This window comes from Cervus elaphus, chromosome 5, assembly GCF_910594005.1.
Source record: "Cervus elaphus chromosome 5, mCerEla1.1, whole genome shotgun sequence".
Taxonomy (NCBI): domain Eukaryota; kingdom Metazoa; phylum Chordata; class Mammalia; order Artiodactyla; family Cervidae; genus Cervus; species Cervus elaphus.
The window spans coordinates 88867094-88892260 of NC_057819.1; the positions used below are offsets into that span (position 1 = coordinate 88867094).

The 25167-nt window shown below is 43.1% G+C and overlaps 1 protein-coding gene and 1 non-coding gene across 2 annotated transcripts in view; both read left to right on the forward strand.

The window, feature by feature from the left end:
- Positions 1-25167, forward strand: part of ASIC2 (acid sensing ion channel subunit 2) — a 1206795-nt gene that overhangs the window by 44653 nt on the left and 1136975 nt on the right. The gene's annotated exons all lie outside the window — the stretch shown is intronic.
- Positions 9544-9677, forward strand: LOC122695714. Its single transcript, XR_006341472.1, has one exon. It is a non-coding gene; the product is annotated as a U4 spliceosomal RNA (small nuclear RNA).

Genomic DNA, 25167 nt, shown 5'->3' on the forward strand with positions numbered 1-25167 from the left:
CAAGCAATAAATGCTGGAGAGGGTTTGGAGAAAAGGGAACCCTCTTACACTGTTGGTGGGAATGCAAACTAGTACAGCCGCTATGGAAAACAGTGTGGAGATTTCTTAAAAAACTGGAAATAGACCTGCCATATGACCCAGCAATCCCACTTCTGGGCATACACACTGAGGAAACCAGATCTGAAAGAGACACGTGCACCCCAATGTTCATCGCAGCACTGTTTATAATAGCCAGGACATGGAAGCAACCTAGATGCCCATCAGCAGATGAATGGATAAGGAAGCTGTGGTACATATACACCATGGAATATTATTCAGCCATTAAAAAGAATTCATTTGAACCAGTCCTAATGAGATGGATGAAGCTGGAGCCCATTATACAGAGTGAAGTAAGCCAGAAAGATAAAGAACATTACAGCATACTAACACATATATATGGAATTTAGAAAGGTGATAACGATAACCCTATATGCAAAACAGAAAAAGAGACACAGAAATACAGAACAGACTTTTGAACTCTGTGGGAGAATGTGAGGGTGGGATATTTCAAAAGAACAGCATGTATACTATCTATGGTGAAGCAGATCACCAACCCAGGTGGGATGCATGAGACAAGTGCTCCGGCCTGGTGCACTGGGAAGACCCAGAGGAATCGGGTGGAGAGGGAGGTGGGAGGGGGGATCGGGATTGGGAATACATGTAAATCCATGGCTGATTCATATCAATGTATGACAAAACCCACTGGAAAAAAATAAATAAATAAATAAAAAAAAAAAAAGAGAAATAAAAAAAAAAAGAAAAAAAAAAAGCAGGGGAACAAAGCAGCATTTTCATTTATCTTACTTGATATAATAGCATTATGTAGAAGAGGATCCTGTTATTTCCACTTTCAGATGAGGAAATAGAGGCTTAGGAGAATTGAATAGCGTGTCAAATTCACAGAGTTAGTAAAAGGTAGAGCTGGAACTCAAACTGATGTTCCTTTGACTCCAAAGCCATGGTCCTTCTGCTGTGTCTGCTTTATTATTCCTCTCCCTTTATACAACATCCTGATTCATACTTGCTTCGTTAGTAAAACCAGCCCGAAAGGAAATCTATTGGGTTGACTATGGGGGCCAAGATGAGGAAAGTGGACAGGGACAGTTTATAGGGAGACCTTTTTTCTGATTCCAAGGGAAACGTCTTTCCTGCTGCGGATCCTCTCCTCCGGTGTGAAGGCTGAGGAATGGGCAAGAATAATTTTCTGCCTAAGACAGTCCCACAGAAGATCATCTGGCTATCTACACAGTGGATGTGGCCAGGGCAGCATGGATACCTGTCCATGTTCAAGGTCACCTTGGGCTGCTGCATAACTTTGGGCTTGGACAGTACAACCTTAAAGCACCCATTCCCTGGACTGAAGCCAAACAGTCTCAATATCTCGCAAGGGACCTGCAGAGAAGACTTAGGATTCAGAGAAGTAAGGACATACTTCACTTGCATTTAGAGGAGGAGGTGGCTCGGCCTCCAGGTCAGATGGTCTTGCTCTATTTCCTGACCCTGACCGGCAGCCTTTCCAGGACTGAGGACCTGGCCAGAAACCCGTGAGCAATCATCACACACCCGTCTCATGTCCGGGACCCTGGCCGGAGGCACATCCTGCTGAGAGTGGCCAGGAGCCCGGTCTGTATGTCTAAAGGGCAGCAGTGCTTTATGACTGAGTTGCCTCAACCGTGATGGGATCTTCTGGAAGAAGCCTAGACACAGGAAACTGTAGGAAACCGCTCCTTGTCTGCTGAAGATGTCTCCATACCAAATAATAATAATGATTTTTTTAAAGGAAAAAAGTATCCTGTTAACCATGTTCCTTTGTGAGTTCTTACTATGTACCTGACACTATTCTGAACGTCTTGAATTCATGAACTCATCTAATCCCTCCCTACACTATTGTGCCTGGTGTCGTGTCTGACTCTGCAACCCCATGGGCTGTAGCCTTCTGGGCTCCTCTGCCATGGGATTTCCCAGGCAAGAATACTGGAGTGGGTTGCCGTTTCCTACTCTACAGGATCTCCTGTCCCAGGGATTGAATCCTAGTTTCCTGCATGGGCAGGCAGATTCATTATTGCTGCACCACTTGGAAAGCCCATTGCTACTCTATTATGGATGCTCTTAGTATACCCATTTTGTAGATAATAATTGAGGCTTAAGAGAGATTAAATAAACTGCCTAAGATTCCACAGTCTGTTAGTGATAAGGGGGAGATTTGAACCCAGGACTTCCTGATCTTGGAGCATATACCCTTAACCACTATTCTGTGCTTCTTCACCTAGACACCCAGCGTGACTCAGGGGAGCCCCAACCTGCAGCCAGAGGGAGAGTCCCGAAGCCTCATGGAGGCTCTCTCAGATCCTGACTAAGACATCACATTAGCGGGTGTCATTCAAGGGCATTGTGGAGCTCTTGTTCATTCCAAGGCCAGGGCAGAGCAATGTCCTTGAAGCTTATAGAAGGCATGCCCCTTGCTGTTTATCTAACTGCCTCCCCACCCTGGAATCTGCTCCTCCCCCTAAGTTCTCCATCGTGGTTAGTGATGACGTTATCCAATCCATCTGATCTCCAAAACCAGAAGCCTCAGAGTTATTAGGACTTCTCCCTCCTCTGGAGGGCCCCACCCCCATCCAATCCATCACCAGTCCTGCAAATTCTTTCTGGCACACGTTGTCTGGAGCCCAGCCTTTCTTGTCTCCACCCCCACAGCTATTCTCTGTACATCTTCTGTCGAGATGCTTGCAGTCCCTCCTCTTCAGCTCACGTTCCTTGACTAAGATTCTTCCCAAACGGGACCTGAACTCCTTACATCTCCCCGTCTGCCGTGGCACTCCACTAGCCCCAAGTTTCAGGTATGCTCGTTCCCCAGAAATGATGTGCGTGCCCACGACTCTCAGTCTTCCACGATCTGCTCTGTTTCACATGTCTCGCTTCTGTTGTAGCGCTGGGAGGACTCCTACTCACCTGTCAGGGTCCCAACCGTGTGACACTTCCTCAGGGAGGCCCTCTGGGTTCCTCTGCTCCAGGGGCGTGTTCTCTTCTCCCTCCTCGGTGCTCTGACTTCCCTTACTTATATGCTTGACTGACACAGACTGGATACTTCTAGAATATGTCTGCTAACATCTCTCTCTTCCTTCAGATACAGGATCTTATTTATCTTTCTCTCCTCTGCCTCTAGTATAGTGCTTAGACCATAATATGACAGGTAAAGGGCTGTTGAATAAATGGATAAAAAAATCCCAAACTGACATATTGATGGTTCCCATTACATACAGTTCACACACACACTTGCAAAAGGTATTGGAATAGCAGCTCTTGAGATTAGCTTAGTAAATAAGGAAACCTGGTTTCTGCCCATATGTCTGCAGCCCTCACCAAATCACTCCATGGAAAATACTGCCCTGTCAGGACTTCCCTGGCAGTCCAGCGGTTAAGACTCTCCACTTCTAATGCAGGGAGTGTGGATTTGATCCCTGGTTAGGGAACTAAGATCCCACATGCTGTGCAGTGCAGCCAAAGAAAATACTTCCCTGTCGCTGAGACCCACTGGCAGTCACTGTGAGCTTGTGGATGGCATCTTTTAAGTCCCACCTCGAAGGAGAAAGCAGGTGGTGGAGGGAGAGGGAGAGGGGGCAGCAGCTATTTCAGAGCCTTCATGAAAGCTGCTTGGTAAGAAAGAAAATCAAATGCCACCACCAGCATCACAGCCACCCCCTGACTGTAGCGTACGATTTCTTTAACACCTTAGCAGACAAGCACCCCCATGGGCGGAATCATCCACCTCACAGGCCCGCACCGGGTTGTCAGTTGCTGATGGAAGGCCTTTGCTCAATGCAGGCTGCTCTAAAGAGGATGGAGACTCCTCCGGGTGGAGAGTGCAGGCCCCATTCTGTGTCCCTATATGCTTCCAGAGCTGTGTCAGGGACTCTGTTGCTTTCCTTGATCATCATAGCCACCTGGACCGGGAGATGTCCTTGTTCCCATTACACAGATCGTGAAACAGAGGCTCAGAGAGGGAAAGGCATTTGTCTGACATCACACAGCCTGGGAGAATAAGGATTCAAAGCCAGGTTAAGGTGACCACAGAGGATGAGATGGTTGGATGGCATCACCGACCCAATGGGCATGAGTTTGAGCAAGCTCTGGGAGTTGGTGATGGACAGGGAAGCCTGGCGTGCTGCAGTCCATGGGGTCGCAGAGTCGGACACAATTGAGTGACTGAACTGAATTGAAAGTTGGTCCCTTTACCACCTCATCTGCTAGATCAGGAGGGAGGCAGGGAGAGGCTCAGGGACCTCCGAGTCAAACAGCTTTCTCTGTGACTTTGCCGAGTCATCTGTACCCTCAGCCCTCTGCTGCACCAACAGCAGACCTCAGGTGCTGACCTCAGGGTGTCCATGTCTGCCTCACACAATTTCCTGCCTTCCTGGGGTTTGTGTCTCTAGCATTGGTCTTCAGAATCCATATGGAATGAACTCCATCAGCCTTCTTCTAGTTGTCTCCTGCAAAATTGTCCTATGTGCCTGGAACATAATTTCATGTATATATCTAAATGCGCCACTTGAGCTATATTAATATACATATAGATCCCTGAATAAAGAGAGTTTTGGTTCAAGGGAACATCAGAAATGTGGTATGTACAGATGTCACATTTTGCAGGGATCACTGTCCAGATGAGAGAAACCAAGATCTAGCAGGTAGGGCAGGTCTGAGAACAAAGCAGTAGAAAGAGTGTTTGAAGGAAGCAGAAATGTTCAGCCTGGAGAGACTTGCCAATATTAATATTAGAGCAGCTCCAAGCGAGACAGCATAAAAGTTAAGGAGGGAAAGATTTCTAACCAATGGAGTAATCAATGAAAAACAGTTTGAGCTATCAATGAATGACCTTCTTCCATACATATGTATCAGGAATTTATAGGTCTCTAGACTCGGCACTGGAGCCTTATATGAAATGGCTTTTTTTGGAGCGGGGAGTGGGGATGGCAGAAAGCTTCCAGCCACAAGAAGAGTCCAAGCAGGAGTTGGATGGTTACCCATCATGAGCTATATTAATTCCAGTGCTAAATGGGTGATTGGCAAAGATGAGTTCTAGTGTATCGCAATTCAGTAGAGCAGTGGTCTTCAACCATTTTGGTACCAGGAATTCATTTTTTGGAAGAAACTGTTTTCACCAACTGGGGCAGAGAGGATGGTTTCAGGGTGATTCAAGCCCATTCCATTTATTGTGCACTTTCTTATTATTATGTCAGCTCCACCTCAGATCTTTAGATCCTAGAGGTTGGGGAATCCCTACAGTAGAGGAAAGAGAGATGCAGTCATCTCTGTACCATCCAGCGTGCCTGAGGCAGGACACTGTATGCTATAATCACTGATTCACTGACCAGTGCAGTGCATGACTGCTGTCCACAAGCCACATACCCAGGGTGTGTAATGGGGTGACCCTGGTGGCTCAGATGATAAAGAATCTGCCTGCAATGTGGGAGACCTGGGTTTGATCCCTGGTTTGGGAAGATCCCCTGGAGAAGGGAATGGACACCCACTCCAGTATTCTTTCCTGAAGAATCCCATGAACAAAGGAGCCTGGCGGGCTACAGTCCATAGGGTTGCAAAGAGTTGGACATGGCTGAGTGACTAACACTTTCACGTTTCACTTTCAAGCTAGCACCCAGAGAGAACTAAAGGAGAAAAGAGCTGAAATGAGAGCAGAATGGATTTGGCTTGAATGAATATGCTGACCCACAAGGGGACTGATCGCTGACATGAGCATGTGAGGGGAAGCAGTCTCTCTGTCTTAAGTGATTCCTTGAAATCTTTTAGGCGCCCATTTCTACAAGGCTTTAACCATAGGGTGTGCACTTTGCTCATGAGACATGTGAACGTGTGAGCTCAGTTGTGTCTGACTCTTTGTGACCCTGTGGACTGCAGCCCATCAGGCTCTTTTGTCCATAGAATTCTTCAGGCAAGAATACTGGAATCGGTTGCCCTTTTCCCCTCCAGGGGATCTTCCTGGCCCAGGGATCGAACCTAGGTCTCCTGCATTTCTTGCATTGGCAGGCGGAATCTTTACTGCTATGCCATCTGCGAAGCCCGCTCATGAGACATAGCCCTGGGCTATAAAATCAAAATTGGACGGAAATACTCAAAATGTTCTGATAGCTGTTGGGCTTTCTTGTCATTCTCCCTAACCTCTGTCCTGCGCCTTTGGCTCATATCTCTCAGACATTCCCTGTGGTTTTCTCATGAGCTCTGAGATGAGGGGGATGGTGTTGGCTGGGCCTGAACCATCACTCTTTGAATAACAGACTGAATCTGTCACCCACCTCTCAGGACGCTTGATCTCCTGTTTTTTGTTTGTCTGGCTTTTGTTTTCTTTTTTTAACTCCACTAACCCTCACTGTCCTCAGCCCAGAAACATTGTTCTGGGAAAAAGAACATTGCTTATGGGTCAGGCACTGGGCTAGTTGTAGTCTTCACCTGACACCAGATTCACTTTTAGCTTCCCCCCTCCCCAAAGTCTTTTCTGCAGATGAGTATCTAAGAGCTTAGGAGAGTGGTCTAAAACAGGGATACCCAACCTCCGGGCCCTGGACTTAGTACCTCCTGTCAGACCAGCAGCCACGTTAGATTAGAAATAATATGTATAATAAACAAATTGCACTTGAATCATCCCGAAATCCCATCCCCGGTCTGTGGAAAAACTGTCTTCCATGAAACTGGACCCTGATTCCCAAACGGTTGGGGACCACAGGCCTGAAACACACAGCAAGCAAGTGGTAATGTCAGTTTCAGTCGTGTGTGTGTGTGTGTCCTGACTCCATATACCATGCTCTTTCTACTCCTGGGGAAGAAGGGATCACCCTGGCAGCAGTCCCTCCCCCTGCCCGTCCAGCCCCGCCAGGGCATCCTTGCTTGCATCGAGAGCAGACAGAACGCACACTCCTCTGAACTGGTGGATGCCCAGGGAGCCTCCTTTCGCTGGGAGGCAAGAGTGGTTCTGAGCCCTTGAAAGCGCTGTTCCAGATCCTGGCACCAGGTTTGTTTCATTCAAGTTGGTGCTCACGAGAAGGAGCAGATGGCTTGGACAAGGGCATTGCCAATTTCTTCTTGATCTGTGAGCATCTGCCCAAGGGAACAGCGCATTCTGAGGAGCCCCAGGAGACCAGCGTCACAGCCGAACAGGAAATCCCCCTTTCTGTCTTTTGTGTCTCCTTAGAGGTCCTCGCTCCTTGCCTGGAGGAAGCACCCAGCTCATAGATGACTAATGCCGGTCTGCAGCCTTGGTTTCCTCTTCTTTAAAATGATGGGTAGCAATGTCTTCCTGGCAGGTGGTGAGGATCAAATCAGCAAGCTTAGGCTCCTCTTACGGGATCGATAGTAAATTTTTGGTGATGTTGTTCTCTGTTGATCCCACCACTCTCTTTTCCCTCGCCCCCATCTCTGGGCCATGGCTGGAAGCAGAGAGTGTATCTCCTTGGCGGGGGGAGCAGATTGTTCACTGTAACCAAGGGGTCACCTGCCACTGTGAGCTTAGGGCCTGTGCTTCAGAGCCCAGGTGTAGATTCTCCTGCGGGTCTGGGTGCCGCTGATTGCCAGAAACCCGTCTGTGCTTATTTAGCTCTGTCCTCTCACTCTCCAGTGCCTTGACCCTGCATCTGATTTGGGAAGTAGGAACAGGACAGAGAGCAAGTTCAAGTTTAGAGAGCATGATTGCGCTGCTGTTAACACCGTGGACAAACATTAATAGGTCTCTGTTGAATGTCTCCTGTTCTCTTAGCAATATTGGAGCTGGGGAAAATTTTCCCCAACAGCCCCACAGACCAGAGCCTATGATGTCTTATAGAGTGAGGACATTCATTATAAGAAGCTTCAGGGAGCTTCGCTGCCCAGCCTGTAACAAGGTCTTATCTGGTAAATGCCCAGAGGAGCAGGGCAGGGTTAGTTGCACGTGTGGGCTTCGCTGCAGAGCCCAGGGATTAATATATAATGCATTCGGCAGTGATGAAGCATCAGATCTGTGGCTGGTTTGAGCGGAGAATGACACTGGCCAGGGGTGAATTCCTCTGTTTATTCCCCTCCCTTGACTGCCCTGTGAGCATGTATATGTGTGTGGGCTGAAAGATCACTTTCTGTTCAGGGGTATCTTGCCTCAGAAAACTTACAGGCAAGTTTGGAGGGGGTGGACACTTAAGAAAGACCATCATTTTAATTTATTTTTGGCTAATGAATTTATTGTGGATGGTATTTTTGTTAATGGATTTATTGCATCAGGCTCAGTGTTTGCATGTGTTTTAACTTATTTAATTTGCACTCTGACCTTGTGAAGTTAAACTTACTATCACTGATTACCGATGGAAAAGACTGAGGCTCAGGGGTTATACTTAAGTTGCTCAGTTTCACAAATTTAGAGTATGGAATTGCTAGTATTCAAATTCTGGTCCTTTCCATCCTGAATATATTTATTGTTCCCACCCAAACAAGTGTCTGTCTTGAAATACAACCTCATAACAATAATGGGTATTTTGAGAAATTATATTTAGTTACTAATATCTTTAAAAAGTCATTTGTTTTCCAAGTTCCCAGGAGCAATTTTTCCATATGGATATGCATTTTAATATAGTTATAATGATTACTTAGGAGTACTTTTGTGTTCTATTCTCTTGTCTTAATGTTGTATGGTATGCTTTTCCTGACACTGCTAAATAACCTTTAAAATTATTATTTATAAAAAGGCAAAATAATCCATGGGGTTAATTTCCCATAATTTACCCAACATTTTCCTGTTATGAGCCACTTTTTCTTTTCTCACATTTTGCTAGTATGAGTAATGCTGCAGTGAAGATGTTCATGCATAGACCTCCTCACAAGGCAATATTTTACCGAGGAATAAACAGGGGATTGGACTCAGGCAGATAGAGTTTGAATGCAGTTTCTTCCTCATAATAATGCTGCAGCTTTAGATAAGTCATTAGCCCTTTACTAGCTTCCTCTTCTATAAGATGGGAGTAAGGGTATGTGTCAAAAGATTGATGTGCAGAAATAGTAGCACAGTGACTATAAGCATGCCTAGCCCATGGCAGATAGGTAATTGGTTTTAGTCCCACTTTTCTCCTTGGAAAACCCCATGGGTAGAATGTCAGAGTACATATGCTTTTGTGAGTTTTGGTACCTTCTGGAAAATTCCTTTTCAACAGGGTTAGAACAACTTATCCCACTGCTAGCATGTAGGAAAGTACTGTTTCACAAGCAGTTGGTTTTACTATTTTTGGCACCCAATTTTGTTTTTTTGATGCTTATGGTTCTGAAAGGGTAACAAGTAGGACTGAAAATCAGCTCTGAACCAAGCCATGGAAACAACATAAATGCCCATTGATGAATGAATGGATAAAGCAGATGTGGTACATATATACAGTGGAATACTATTCAGCCATAAAAAAGAATGAAAAGTGCCATTTGCCGCAACATGGATGGAACTAGAGATTGTCAAACTAAGTGGAGTAAGTCAGAAAGAGAGAGGCAAGTTTTGCGGAGTGGCAGTATCGTAGCCAGTGGGGTTTATCTGAGGCAGGATCATTGCTAATTGAAAACTTTTCCAACAGAAAGAGAAAGACAAATACCATATGATATCACTTATATGTGGAATCCAAATATGACACCAATGAACTTATCTATGAAACGGAAACCAGCTCACAGACTTAGTGGACTGGTGGTTGCCAAGGGGATGGTGACTCGGGGAGAGATACAGGCAGAGTTTGGGGTTAACAGATGCAAGCTAGTCTATCAACACGGTAAACTAGGTAAACACCAACTCCTCTCAAACCGGAGCTCTGTGACAACTGAGAGGGGTGGGATGTTCAAGAGGGAGGGAACGTAGGTATACCTATGGCTGATTCATGTTGGTGTTTGGCAGAAACTGACACCATACTGTGAGGCCGTTTTCCTTCAATTAAAAATGAATTAAAAAAAACAAGTTTCTATGGTATAGCATAGGGGGCTATATTCAATATCCTGTGATAAATCATAACAGAAAAGAATATAAAAAAGAATGTGTGTACATGTATAACTGAATGACTCTACTGTACCGTAGAATTTAACTCATTGTAACTTAACGATTGGCTGAGTCCCTTCACTGTTCACCGGAAACTCTCACAGAGAAACTCTCACAGCCAATATTAATTGGCTATACTCTAATACAAAACAAAATTTTAAAAAAATTAAAATTAAACCCAGCTCTGTGCCCTTTACTTGTGGAGATGCTGGACTCTGCAATCACAGAAATAAGCCCCAAAGCTTTTGAAGGTCAAAGACTAATTAGTGACCAGCAAGGCTTATATGTAAGTCCTCCATGACTAATCAAATCCCCTTGAACCAAGTGACTGATGGGAAACAATATATTCTTGACAGGAAACATTATCTGACCTGAGCAAGGATGCCTGGTAGACATTGCAAAATATTCTTAACTGATGATTTTTTTTTTTTTTTTTAAAGGAGTGCTTGTCATCAGATAAGGAAGCTTAACAAGATCCTCTCCCAAATTGGGTTTGACATGTGCCTGGCCCTCGGACAGCTGAGCCCTCCCTCCCCAGACAGTTCTCTGCGGCCACAGCCCAGGGCACAGGGCTTTGCCCGCCCCTGCTGTGGCCACAGCTGCTAATCCCAGGCTAATGAGGGATCCCCAGGCAGAGAGGGTGGTGAGGCTGGGCGAGCAGGCAGGCATGAGGGTAGTGGGCAAGCAGAGCCGAGAAAGCCACAGGCCAGGAGGAGCCGTGGTTTTCGGGGGTAACCGGAGGATGCAGCTTTCCTTGAGTGGTTCCTGGCCTTGAATTGGGCCAGTGCTCTGGGGCCTCTCGTAATTGGGGGCAGTGCCTCACACAGGATGCTGGAGAGAGAGAGACAAAGAAAGGCTGCTGAGGCTGACTTGATGCCATGCTCATTTGTTTAGGCTATAAACGCACACTGAAAAATAAGCACTGTTGTGGAGCGCACACTGAAAAATAAGCACTGTTGTGGAGGACTGTCTCCTTAGGACGTCTCTCCAAGGTTGTGGGGATTTTCATTCATTTTAGTTTAATTTTACTCAGAAAAAGATTGGGGGTAAAAGGTACATTGTGGGTGATTTACCTTGAAGGTTATATTTATCTCAGAATAGCTTTGAAGACCTCAAACCAAAATGTTAATTTAAAAAAAAAAAACTATCCCACCCATTTTGTACACACACCATGTAAATTGACACATCCTCTTAGTCATAAATCTACACAGTGTCAGAATGGTTAGATGGATAGAAATTTTGCTTTTTTTTTTTTTTGGTGTTAGCATGCCTGGATTCATATCTAATTCATGACAGCTCTGTGATCTAGGGCATGTCACTTACTGCATCAGAGTTTTCATTTTTCAACTTAAAAAATGAGAGTAAAGTAGATGAATGTCTAAAGTTCCCAAGAGGAAGGCTTAGTGGCCCATGCACATCTGAAAAGATGTAGATTTATACAGTGATGAGTTTCTATTTAAAACCTGTTAAATGACAAATGTGCTGTGTGTTTGTGTGTGTGAGTTTGTGTAACATTACCAAGTGTTGGGAAGGATGTTTGTATAAACTCATTCACTGTTGATGAAAGTGTAAATTGGCAAAATTACTTATTTTGTTATGTTAGTGAATAGTTATGATCAAGAAAGTTATGTTCAAATAGTTATGGTCAAAATAGTTGTGATCAAGAAAGGTGATTCTCATATCCTAAGAGCCAGAGTTTTTAGGCTTAGCTCTGTCTTGGAACATATGTGTTCATAGGAGATATGCATGGGAATTCATATGATGGCAGTGCTCATACATATGTGAATGCATGAACAGCCTAATGGCAACTGACAATAGGATGCAAAAATAGTTTTGGTATATTCACCACAATGGTATATGACCCAGTGGAGAAACTGAATGAACTGGAGCAAGCTTTGAGGAGCTCCCATTGATCAAATCTGAGACAACATGAGCACAAAAATGGGCTTCCTAGGTGGCACAGTGACAAAGAATCTGCCTGCCAATGCAGGGAACATTGGAGATTCAGATTCCATCCCTGGGTCAGGAAGATTCCCCTGGAGGAGGAAATGGCAACCCCCTCCAGTATTATTGCTTAGAAAATCCATGGACAAAGGAGCCTGGTGAGGTACAGTCCATGGGGTCACAAAGAGTCAGACGCTTTAAGCGATTGAGCAGGCATGCACATAAGCAAGCACACATGAGCGCCAAAATAATTACAAAGGGTAATGAGTGACGAGCCCTGCGAAAGTAGGGAATCATGAATCCACATTCAAAATAGATAGATAATAAATAGATAAGTAGATCCAATACATTGATGAGACACATATATACGCACACACATGAATCCAGGTGAAAGGAAGCTCTAGTTTCTACTACAGTGCTAAGGGCTGAAGCTAGCGCTTGGAGTCATTATTTTGCAATCACCATGGTGAACATGGGTCGTGGAAGAATCACCAGCAGATACTAAATCCAGGAGGAGGTTTTGCTGAGAGCAAGATATTGACATGATTTTTAAGTGTTTTTCCTACATACTGATAACTAGTTAAAAGGAGAAAAACTGATAAGTGTATTCTGAAAAAAATTGGCAGCACCTTGACTGAATGATCAAATTTAACATCACTACTAAGGAAGAGACGGACACTGTGTTTCTCCAGAGGTGCTGTCCTAAGAGTGTACAGCCTTAATCTAATCACCAGGAAATCTCACACATCCCCAAATGGATAGATTTCTATGCAGAAATACAAAGAAAGCTTGTGAAAACATTCCAGATTAGCTAAGGCTAAAAAACCTTGACAGCAAGATAAAATCTTGTACTGGAGGAGACAGAGATGCTATTAAGGACCTTTTTAGGTAAACTGACACATTTGGAATATGACTGGTATATTAGTTAAAAGTAGAACATAAATATAAATGTGTGAGTTTGCTAATTGCAGTGGTTATAGACGAAACTATTCCTACTCCTGGAAATACACATATAAGTACTTAAAGGTAAAGGTCTAAGATGTTTTTAAATTACTCTCAGATGTTTCAGAAAATAATTATACACACACACATGCCAAGCAAATGGAGAGAAATATTAAGTGAATCTGTATAAAAGATATATTACGGGTGCTGTTGTACTATTTTATTTGTATAACTCTTTGTTAGTGTTTATTAATTAATATCCAAATAAATATGTGAGAGATGCAGCTAAGCCAATGTTTAGAGGACCAAATGGTAGCTTTGAATGTTTGTCTTATGAAGAAAAGAATAACAATTAATGATCTGAATTCCTATCATAGGAGGTCAGAAAGACAAACAAATTAAAGTAAGTGGGTGGAAGTAGTAGCACAGATGAGAGCAGAAATCAAAGAAAGAACAAAAAATCAAGAAATAAAATTGGCAAATTCAAAAATTTTTAAAGATTAATAAATTTGATAAACTCTTAACAAGACTAGGAAATGCAAAAGGAACACAGAAAGGAAACAAAAATTATCAATGATTTCATTTAACAGGAATTCAATCACTGCCACTATAGGTCCTACAGACCTTAAAAGGGTAGAAAGGAAATATTATGAAGACCGTTATGCCAACAAATTCTACAAGTCAGACAAAATGGGCAAATGCCTTGAAAAACTCAACTGACCAACTGACCAACAAAACAAATCTGACACAAGATGATAAGAGAATTCTGAACGGCTCTGTACCTATAAAATCTGCTAACAAACTCTGGGACGCCATGGTTTCACAGGTGAATTCTATCAGTCGTTTGAGAGAAATACACAAACTCAGAAAAAAGAGGAAGAAAAAACGTGCGTTAATCATTTTATGAGTTAAAACCTTCTATCAAATCAAGAGAAGGACAATATAAGAAAACATTCTAACACAGATGCAAAAATCATTAACAAAATATTGACACATCTTCAGAAATATATAAAAAGTATACTTATCATGATCAAAGTTTATTCTAGAAATACAGATTTGATTCAACACTCAAAAATTAATCGATGTAATCTGCTAAATGAAAAATAAAGTAGAAAACCATGAATGAGAAGAAAAAGCATTTAACCAGGTCCAACTTTCACTCATGACAAAGATTCTCAGCAAGCAGACTAGAATAAATAGCATCTAGCAAACCAGAATACTCAATCTGATAAAGGGCATCTACAAAATACCTACAGTTAATACTTAATGATGAAGCACTGAGTGTTTTCCCCCTGAGATCAGATAAAAAGGCACGAATGTTGAACCTTCTATTCAGTGTTGTATGGAAGTTCTAGTCTGTTTAATGACACAAGATGAATTAAAAGGGTAAAGATTCAAAAGGGAGAATTTTATACTATCCATAATTATAAACAAAAATTATATTTAATTACTTATTTTAAAGAATTCAGACTCACAGACACCATAATATTTTTAAAGAATACCTTAAGGCATTAATGAAGAAAGCGCCTAGAACTATTTAAATGGATTTACCAGTATTTCAGGATGTGCTCAATGTGCTTAGTCATTCAGTCGTGTCTGACATTTTGTGACCCTTTGGACTGTAGCCCACCAGGCTCCTCTGTCCTTGGGCTTTCCCAGGCAAGAATACTGGAGGGGGTTGCTGTTTCCTTCTCCAGGAGATCTTCCTGACCCAGGGATCAAACCCACAGCTCCTGTGTCTCCTGCATTACAGGCAGATTCTTTACCACTGAGCCATTGGAGAAGCCCCATATTTCAGGATACATAATACATAAACAAAAATCAATTATTTATCTATATATTGGCAGAAAAAGAATTGGGAAATAAATCATTTTTTTCATGATATCTTAAAAATTATAGTTAGCAATGCATTGAAGAGAAGATATGTGAATCCTTTCTACTAAAAATTATTTGATATTGCTAAGAAAAAATTTAAAAGATGTTAAAAATGGGAGGATATACTATATTTGTGTGAGTGGAAAATCCAGTGTTGTCAAGATGTGATCTGCAGTTCAGTGTAATTCAAATCACAATTCCAAAAGGCTTTTTAAAAATAGAAGTAGATAAGCTAATTCTAAAATTATATGGATATGCAAATGATCTTGAATAGCCAAATAATAACACCCTTAAAAAGGAACAAAGCTGGAAAACACACTGCTTGCCTTCAGGACTTAATATAAAGCTACAGTCATTAACACAGCTTGATAACACTTTGTTATCAGCATAAGGATAGGCACATGGATTAATGCAGCCTGCGAGACAGTACATAGACATATATGTATATGGTTAATTAATTTTTCACAAAAGCAATAAAGTAATTCAAGGGAGGAAGGAAAGCATTTTCAACAAATGGTGCTAAAATCACAGAGTATCTGTATGGTGAAAAAATAAGCTCAGTCCCCTACCTCACACCATAATATTTCATGGATCTTAGACCTCAATGTAGAATTTAAAATTACAAAATTTAAGGGGACTTCCTTGGCAGTGTAGTGGTTAAGGCTCCGTACTTCCACTTCTAGGTGTTCGGGTTTGATCCTTGATCAGGACACTAAGATCCTGCATGCTACAAGGCCGTGCTGAAAAAGAACAAATAAATAAATAAAATTGTAATTTTTAAGAAAAGATCCAAAAGGTAAACAAAGATTTCTAAGACAAAATTCAGAAAACATTACCAATTAAAAAAAGAAAACAAAAAAAAAGCAAACAAGAACTCTGCTCAATGGAATATATCATTATAAAAATGAACAGATAGACTTGAAGACAATTTTCCAAAACATATTTCTGACAAAGAGCTTCTATTCAGAATATAAAAAGGACTATACACTACCACGTGTGAAATAGATAGTGGGAAGTTGCTTTATAACACAGGGAGCTCAACCTGGTGCTTTGTAACAACCTAGAGGGGCGGCATGGGGTGAGGGATGGGAAGGAGGGTCAAGGGGGAGAGGACTTATGTACACTTAGGGCTAATTCACGTTGTTGTGCAACAGGAACCAACACAACATTGTAAAGCAATCATCATCCAATCAAAAAATAAAATAAAAATGATAAAATGACAACTCAATCAGAAGCAGCAACAATCTTGAACAGCGAAACATGCTTGACAACAGGGGTTGGTCAGGCTGTTGGGGCAACCGGAATGCTCTCACGTCGCTGGAAAGGGAATCCAATGGCATGGCCATCTTGGAAAAAAGATTGGTAATTTTTCAAACAGTTGAAACAACCTCCTAAAAAAGAGTGAAATACTGCCATTCACAGCAATGTGGATGGACCTAGAGATGCTCCTACCAAGTGAAGGTAAGTCAGAAAGAGAAAGACAGATGCCATATAGTATCACTTATATGTGGGATCTAAAGTATGACACAATATGAACATATCTACAAAACAGAAATAAACTCATCGGTATAGAGAAAATACTTGTGATTGCTGAGGGAGGGAAGGATTGTGAGTTTGGGAGGAGCAGATGCAAACTAGTTCATATAGGATATATAAGCAATAAGGTCCTACTGTATAGCACAGGGAACTATATTCAATATCCTGTGATAAACCATCATGTGATAGACCATATTCCTCTATGAATCACTTTGCTGTATGGGAGAAATTAACAAACACTGTAAATCAACTGTACTTCAATAAAATATTTTTTAAAAAAGAAAACTGCACCCACTCTCTGACTCAGCAATTCCACTTCTTCATCCAAGAGACATTCGAACAAATAACCACAAAAAGGTAATATAAAAGTGTTCTTAGCAACTTTATTCACAGTAGCCAAGAATTGGAAGCAGCCCATATGTTCATGACCAGGAGAATGAATCAACAAACCATGCTATATTTGTACCGTGGAATACTCTTCTCAATAAGGTGAAGCCGTCTTTCGATGTATGAAACAATGTGGATGAATCTCAGAAATGTGATGCTTCTTCCCCCTGAAAGGATACAAATGACTGTAGACTCTCTGAGCCTATTTATATGCAATTACAGAACAGGCCGTTGCAATCTAAGGTCAAAACGGTTGGTTTTCTAGGGGGCAGGATGGTAGAAGAGAAAAAGACTTTGGGGAACGGAGGGTATTTTTTGTAAGAGATGAGAGTGTTCTCTGTCTTGATAGAAATAGTGATACATGGTGGATCTATTTTTGAAATGTGTACAGTTAAGATTATGCATTCAAATGTATGTAAAATTTATTTTAAAACAGGATTGTAAAGTATAATTGAGTGAGACTGAGGTAGAATTGATGTCAGTACAGGTGCATGAAGAATAACCAGATAAGAACTTCCCTGCTGGTCCGGTGGTTAAGATTGCGCGCTCGCAGACTGCAAACCACAAAAGCAGCCTGTGTTCTAGAGCCACGACTGTGTGCTGTGACTCCTGAAGCCCTACAGTCTGTTGTCCACAACAAGAGAAGTCACCAAAACCAGAAGCCCGGGCACAACTAGAGAGAAGCCTCTGCTCGATACAACTAGAGAACATCCCGCGCAGCAATGCAGAAAATCCAGCACAGCCAAAAATAGATAAAATAAAATTATAAAAGAGAGTGAAAAGTGAGGAAGCAGAGACAAGGGGGAAAACTGAGAACTCTGTTTTAATACAGCAATTATTTCACCGAAGTGTAACCTGGTGTCTGTGTCATTTGAATCAACTTCCAAGGTTTGTGAAGCATTGTTTAGATAATTACAAAAGTCATTAAAAAATTTAGTGTGAAAATTAACTAATTGAAAATGGTACCAGTTGATGTAAATGCATCCACAGTAAAATGTTACTAAGCTTCTTGAGGGCGAGGCTCAGTGGAAACTAATTGTTTAGAGTGCAAGTTCTACTTGTTCCCTTGCAGCCATAGAAAAATTTGTCTTTTTTTAAAAAAATATTTCTGCCAGAACTTTTCTCTGAAATAAAAAAATACAAAGTTAAGAAAAGAAAAAAAAAAAGATTGCGTGCTCCCAGTGCAGGGGGCCTGGATTTGATCCCTGGTCTGGGAATTAGATCCTTTATTTTTTATACTGAAACTAAAGATCCTACATCCCATAATGAAGTCCTGGCATGACCGCCCCCCCCCCCAAAAAAAAAAAATTAGATGTTGATCATTGGAGCTGGGTAGTGGGTGCTGTATATGCAGTCACTCAGTAGTGTCCAACTCTTTAACAAGCCCATGGACTGTAGCCTGTCAAGCTCCTCTGTCCATGGGATTTCCCAGGCAAGAATACTGGAGTGGGTTGCCATTTCCTTTTCCAGGGGATCTTCCTGACTCAGGGATAGAACCTGCGTCTCTTGTGTCTCCTGTGTTGCAGGTGGATTCTTTATCACTGAGCCACCTAGGAAACCTGGGTAATAGGTACCCAGGCTACTTTATTTTTTATTGAAGTATAGTTTTCTTTTTTTTACAATGTTGTGTTAATTTTTGCCATGCAGCTTATATTCAGTTATATATGCATTCTTTTTCATGATGGTTTATCACAGGATATGGAGTATAGTTCCCTCTGCTATACAGTCGGTCCTTGTAGTTTATTCATTTTCATTATACTATTCTGTTTACTTATATTTGAACTTTTCCATGACAAAATGCTTTCCTTATAAAACCAAGCTGCAGAAGATGTACAATGTGGTATCATTTATGTCAATTTTGAAAACATATAAACAGAAACATACACTGTTTATAGGTTTGCACTTTTATGGTAAATGCTTTTAAAAAGCATGGAAATCCTAATACCTGATTTGAGACTGGTAGTTATCACTGGATGGCACAAAAAGAAGAATTCAGAGGCCTTTATAATATTCTATTTATTCATTAAGTTATCCTCTGTACATTTTTATTTTTATTTATTTATTTATTTTTCCTCTGTACATTTTTAGACTGAAATACTTCATTCAAAGTGTGGGAACCTTCAAGAACTTTAGCCACTATTCTAACACCCAGAGGGGAGCATGGGGTGTTTGCTACCGTGAAAGATATAATAATCTCTGCCGTGCTCACCTTCCAGGTAGGGTGCAACTAAATGCTGAGGCTTCAGGGAAAAGCTGGAGGGGCTTTCAGACCTCTACGTTCTAAGTGCAGCTGCCTCACTAGCTTGCAGGCTCCTTGAAGGAGGGGTCTTGCCTTACAGGACTCTGTGTGTCTGGTACGTAAAATGATGCCTGGCACATTTGGGATGCTCATCCGCTCTTTATGGAATGAATGAATGGATGGTTCCTCCACGCTCCCCGCCCCCTACCATAAGAGGCTGTGTGGGACATCTTGGAAATGTTAGGATTGTCTTAATAAATCATAACAAGGTCCGATGTGAATGATGTTTCAGACATCTTTTAAGGGCTTTGTTAAAAATTAATTCATTAATCCTGACAGCAATTCTATGAGATTGGTCCTATTATTACAACTCCATTGTACAGCTGATGACACAGAGGGACAAAAATGTTAGATTTCTTATCTAAGATCATACAGCTAGTGGTAGAAGACAAGGGACCTGACCCAGAGCCCTTGTGTTTTTTAACTAATTTTTATTGGAGTATAGGGCTTCTCAGGTGGTGCTAGTGGTAAAGAACCCCCTCCCAATGCAGAAGTAAGAGAATGCAAGTTCGATCCCTGGGTCAGGAAGATCCCCCGGAGGAGGGCATGACAATCCACTCCAGTATTCTTCTCTGGAGAATCCCATGGACAGAGGAGCCTGGCTGGCTGTGGTCTATAGGGTCGCAAACAGTTGGACTGAAATGACTTAGCACGCACAGCATGCATAATTGCTTTGAAAAGTGAAAGTGAAGGTGAAAGTTGCTCAGTTGTGTCTGACTCTTTGAGACCTCATGGACTATACAGTCCATGGAATTCTCCAGACCAGAATACTGGAGTGGGTAGCCTTTCCCTTCTCCAGGGGATCTTCCCAAACCAGGGATCAAACCCAGGTCTCCCGCATTGCAGGTGGATTCTTTACCGGCTGAGCCACAGGGGAAGCCTAAGAATACTGGAGTGGGTAGCCTATCCCTTCTCCAGTGGATCTTCCTGACCCAGGAATGGAATCAGGGTCTCCTGCATTGCAGGCGGATTCTTTACCAACTGAGCTTCCAGGGAAGCCCCTATAATTGCTTTAGTGTTGTTAGTTTCTCCCGTACAGCAAAACGAATCAGCCGCACATATACATACATTCCCCCCCTTTTGGACTTCTTCCCATTCAGGTTGCCACAGTGTGTTAAGCAGAGTTCCCTTTGTATTTGACTATGACCCCAATGTCTTCTTATGATCAAGTGAGTTTGGAGGCAGAACCCTGGCTCCCAGGTGATGCTGAGAAACCCATGGATATAAAAGAGCCCAGCAGAGTTCTCCTTCAGGGAAATGGAGCTTTCAACTTAGAGGGAGAGGTGGGCAGAGGAGGCACTCAGGATGAGAGATGATCTTGGTTTCTGGGAGCCTTGTGCCGTCTTGCGGATGTGTATCCCTTGGATTGGATATGTCTCTTCTGAGTCCCAAATTCCCGTCCGTGGTGAGATGTCTCTGCGGAACTCTCAGCCATCCTGGAGGACTGGAGCTCCTCTGGGCTGAGACTGGAGATAATTTGACAAGTCTGGAGATAACCGCTCTGGAAAAAAACAGAGCCCTCCCTGCACCCGTTGTCAAGCAGAATGAATACAATGTGTTTTAATAATGAATGAGTGATTAATAGCAACTGCTTTGGAGAATTATGATGCCAGGAGCCTTACCACACCACGGAGCTGAGTATAAATGATGCTGGAATGCATAATCGGGACGTTAGCATCTGTTCCAAACTGCATTATAAACCAGGCTCCATAATGCCGCTTATCCACACCTCCCTGACATGTTATTATAACACCTCTCTTGAGAATGGATGGGGGGAAAATGTAATACCTATTAATCACCGATTGATAAAAAGAAGAATGTTAAATTAAGGTAATGTTATGCGTGTCTTCTCCCTTTCCCTGCCCTGGTTTTGAATTCGCCCTTCGATGGCCCTGTGATGACTGTGTTCCCCGTTCTGAGGGTGAGAAAATGTGGTCCAGTCAGAGGAGCCATGCAAAGCCGATAGCAAATATCTGGGAACTTGAATCCATTAAATGGTTCTCCCATCAAACATAATCCAGGTCTGTCAAAGGCTTACCTGTGTGATTTGGCCCCCGTGTCCCTCCACCAGCCAGATCTCCCATGCATCCTACATCCAGGTTTGCACTCCAGGTCACATTAAACTGTTTTCAGTCCCCGGAGATGACAAGCTCCTTTTTGGCTGGAGCTGCTGTTCTTTCCATCACAGAGCACATGATCATCCCTGCTCTGCCAGGCTCATCTCCTGCTCATCCTCTAAATCTCAGCTTAGTGTCACTTTCTCCATCAGGCTTGCCTGCTCTTCCTTCCTGTTTTCCCCATCAGAGCCATGGTATCACACAGTAGATATGGATATCACTCATTTGTCATCTTCTCCAGTCCACTGAGAGCCCTTGGAAAATTTATTGTACCCAACTCTCTGTCTTCCTGAGGAAGAACCCAGGATGGGGCACTGGGTAGGTTTCACAAAGAACTCAGCACTCGGCTGATAGAGGCCAGACTTCCAGGAGCATGTAGAGGCATCTACATACAGTCTTGGACTTCCCTGGTGGCTCAGATGGTAAAGAATCTGCCTGCAGGGCAGAAGATCCAGGTTTGATCCCTGGGTTGGGAGGATCTCCTGGAGAAGGGAATGGGTACCCATTCCAGTATTCTTGCCCAGGGAATCCCGTGGACAGAGGAGCCTGGTGGGCTACCGTCCACGGGGTCACAAAGAGCTGGACACGACTGAGTGACTAACACATACATACAGTATGTGGAGCCTCATCCTGATGGGCTTGTTACATCTTCTGCACATTGAGCACCTACTATGTTTTCTTCTAGATGTTGTGAACAGAGCAGCCATCAAAGCAACCTGAATCCTGCTTTTGTGGAGCTGGTGTTTGTTTGAGGGACTCTTAGGGGAAACAAACATCACCAGCTGGGAGCAGTTTGTCTCCCAAGATCTTCCCCTTGACACATTTTCCCCTTGTCCTTCAGGTTCAGCTCAAGTGCCATGATCTTTAGGAAATCTTCCACATCAACTCTGGGCAAAGTGAGAGCATTTCCTTAATTCTAAGACACGTTTTCCCTGCATTTTATCATTGCTGCTGTTCTCTTGAATTGGGAATTTATACCGTTGATGTCTGAACCATGATGTGCTCATTTCCCGTGATCCAGCTTTCCTTTTTCTGCAAGCTGTTGTAGAGTCAGGAGGTGCCTTGCCATCAAGGCCTCTCGGTGAGGGAAACAGGAAGTACCTGGGGGCGGTGCTCCCTGTTCTTTGTTCCCCAGTGGACGTGCTGCTCACCTCACCTCATTGTGTCTGCTCACATATCTTTCTCCCTCGCTGGACTGTGAGTTCCTCAAGGGCAACCACGTCTCATTCAACCACAATTTTTCTTTAGCTTTGAACCTGTGCCTGACACCCAGGAAGCACTCATTTCTCTTGGGGACTAAAGCAATGCATGATGTCATGGGGGGGAAAGCTCTCATGCGCTCCACATGATCAGATCCCGTAACTTCTCTTTCCTGCGTATCCTTTCAAGTTCACCTCCAGAACCATCTCTAGAGTGGATCGCTGAGCACAGAGCCATCACATATTAGTGGGGTCGTCTGTGTGTGAGAATCCCGGGGCTTCAGTTTTCTGACCTCTACCATGGAACTAGGAGTGCCCACCCCCTGCAGTCTGCAGGGGAGGATAAAGTGAGCTACACGTTTAGTCGGTTTTAACAAACTGGGTGGCTTAACATGACAGAAGCGTATTCTTTCACAGCTCTAGAGGCCAGAAGTCAGACGTTAAGGTGTTGGCAGGGCCGTGTTCCCTCCAAAGCCTCTAGTGGAGGATCCTTCATTGTCTCTCCTGCCTTCCAGTAGCCCCAGATGTTTCTTGGCTTCTGATAGCACACCTCCAAATCTCTGCTTTATCTTTATCTGGCCATCTTCTCTCTCTTACAGGAACATTAGTCCTGTTGAGCTAGGGGGCCACCCTACTCCAGTTTGACCTTGCTTTAGCTTAGCTAATCACATCAGCAATGACCCTATTTCTAAATAAGTTCATTCTGGGTTAACCGGAGGTCAGGACTCCAACCCATCTGTTTGGGAAACACAATTCAATCCATAACACAGAATTTTCTAGTAAATAATCATTTCCTGCTTCCCTCCCCTCCACCCCCAATCATGCCAACTTAGCCTACTCTGCCTGCATCCCACTGTGTCTGTGCCTTTCTGATGTGTATTGCTAAGTGACCCGAGGAAAGTATGCCCTCCTTTTCTAACCAGACTGGAAGCTTTCTGAGGGCAAAGACGTCCTTATAGTGTCTCAAAGACTGCTTGGCATAGCCTAAAGTCTCAATATGTGTTTATGGATTGCCTAGTAACAAAGCAGCATAAAATATTGACCTCATCTTCTTCCACATTGGTTTCTCTAAAATTCTTCTTCTGGATCCTAAGAGGGGTTTACAATTCCCATTTCAACTGGTCTCATCCTGTGTGAGCTGCCAAGAGAAGTTGAATGTAGAGAGCTTGCATGAGGTCTGTGGTTATTCCTCTGCATCTTGACAACCACTGCCCCAACCAAGGCCACCCTGATCTCTCATCCGGGCAGCTGTAACAGTCCTGCTCCTTTTTGTAATGTGTTCTTTTTTTTTTTTTTTAAAGGAGTATAGTTGTTTTTTTTTTGGACTTACCTGGTGACTTAGTAATAATCTGCCTGCAAGGCAGGAGACGTGGGTTCAATACCTGAGCTCTTTAACTTGTCTGAACCTTGGTAAAATGGCATTCATCCCAGTACCCACCTTCTAAGACAGTTTGGAGAATGTGATGAGTTGAAATGTGTAGGCACTAATTAATATCTAAGAAAAGCTCATTCACTATAGCTGTCATTCTTAACACCGTCACTATTATTACTACTGTTGTTGAAAGGAGACCCTGGTGATGTGTAGCTGTATCCTGTGGACTTCTGACCTTTCTTTATTCCCCACATCACCTACCCTGTCCCCATACAAAATGGGACATGTGCAGTGAGAAATCAGTGTTCAAACATGAGCCCTGATAAGCAGGGTAACATCTCATGAGCCAGGGTCCAGGTAGGTCCCACTGACAAGGAGAAAACTCTCAGCAGCAGTTTCAGGGTCATCTCTCCTGAACTAGGTGGGGATACTATGAGAGGTTCATTTATACCTTATTGTGTGGCTTCCCCAGTGGCACAGCAGTGAAGAATCTACCTGCGATGCAAGAGACAACGAGTTCGATCCCTGGGTTGGAAAAATCCCCTGGAGAAGGAAATGGTGACCCACTCCAGTTTTATTGCCTGGGAAATCCCATGGACAGAGGAGCCTAGTGGGCTACAGTCCATGGAGTCACAAAAGAGTGGGACAGGACTTAGTGACTAAGCAACAGCAGCAACAAATAGTTGCTTTACTGTGTTGTACAACGAAGTAAGTTAGTCACATGTATACATGTACTCCCTCCCTCTTGGCCCTCTCTCCCACCTGCCCTCCATCCCACCCATCTAGGTCACCACTGAACACCCAGCTGAGCTACCTACTCTATGCAGCAGTCCTGTTCTTTTGAAATCCAGTCTTTCCACTGGTCTCTGGGGGATCTTTCCAAAACATGAATTTGCTGGCACCATTTTCATGAAGATTTAGCCAAGCATCTTTCTTGTGTGTTTTTCTAGGGAGGCTGCACGTGCCTACTATTATGCCCAGGCACAATAATTGCTGGATAAATATTTGGGGAAAAGTTAGATGGATGGAGCTGAATGAAGTTTAGGCATGGAGTAAAAACATCTCAGGTTCAAACCCTGGATCTTCCGTGCATTATTTTTTTTGACCTTAAGGTACCTGATTTTTCTGAGCTTCAATTTTCTCATCTATAAAATAAGGAATGTAAATGTAGGTTGGTTCCAGGGTGGACTGAAACAGTGCAGGCAAAGAACCTAATACCATTCGCAGCACATAGTAGATGTTTATGAAGAATCCTTCCTCACCTCCCAACTGATGCTTTTCCTCTCACGAACCCATCCCCATCTCTAACTGCTTCCCCTGCACAACTTCACTTCTTTTCTAATTCCGTGTCTTGTTTGCCCTCCTTCTCCCTAACTCTTCCTTTGATGGGGTTCCCACTGTTCTCATTTTTTCATGATTAAAAT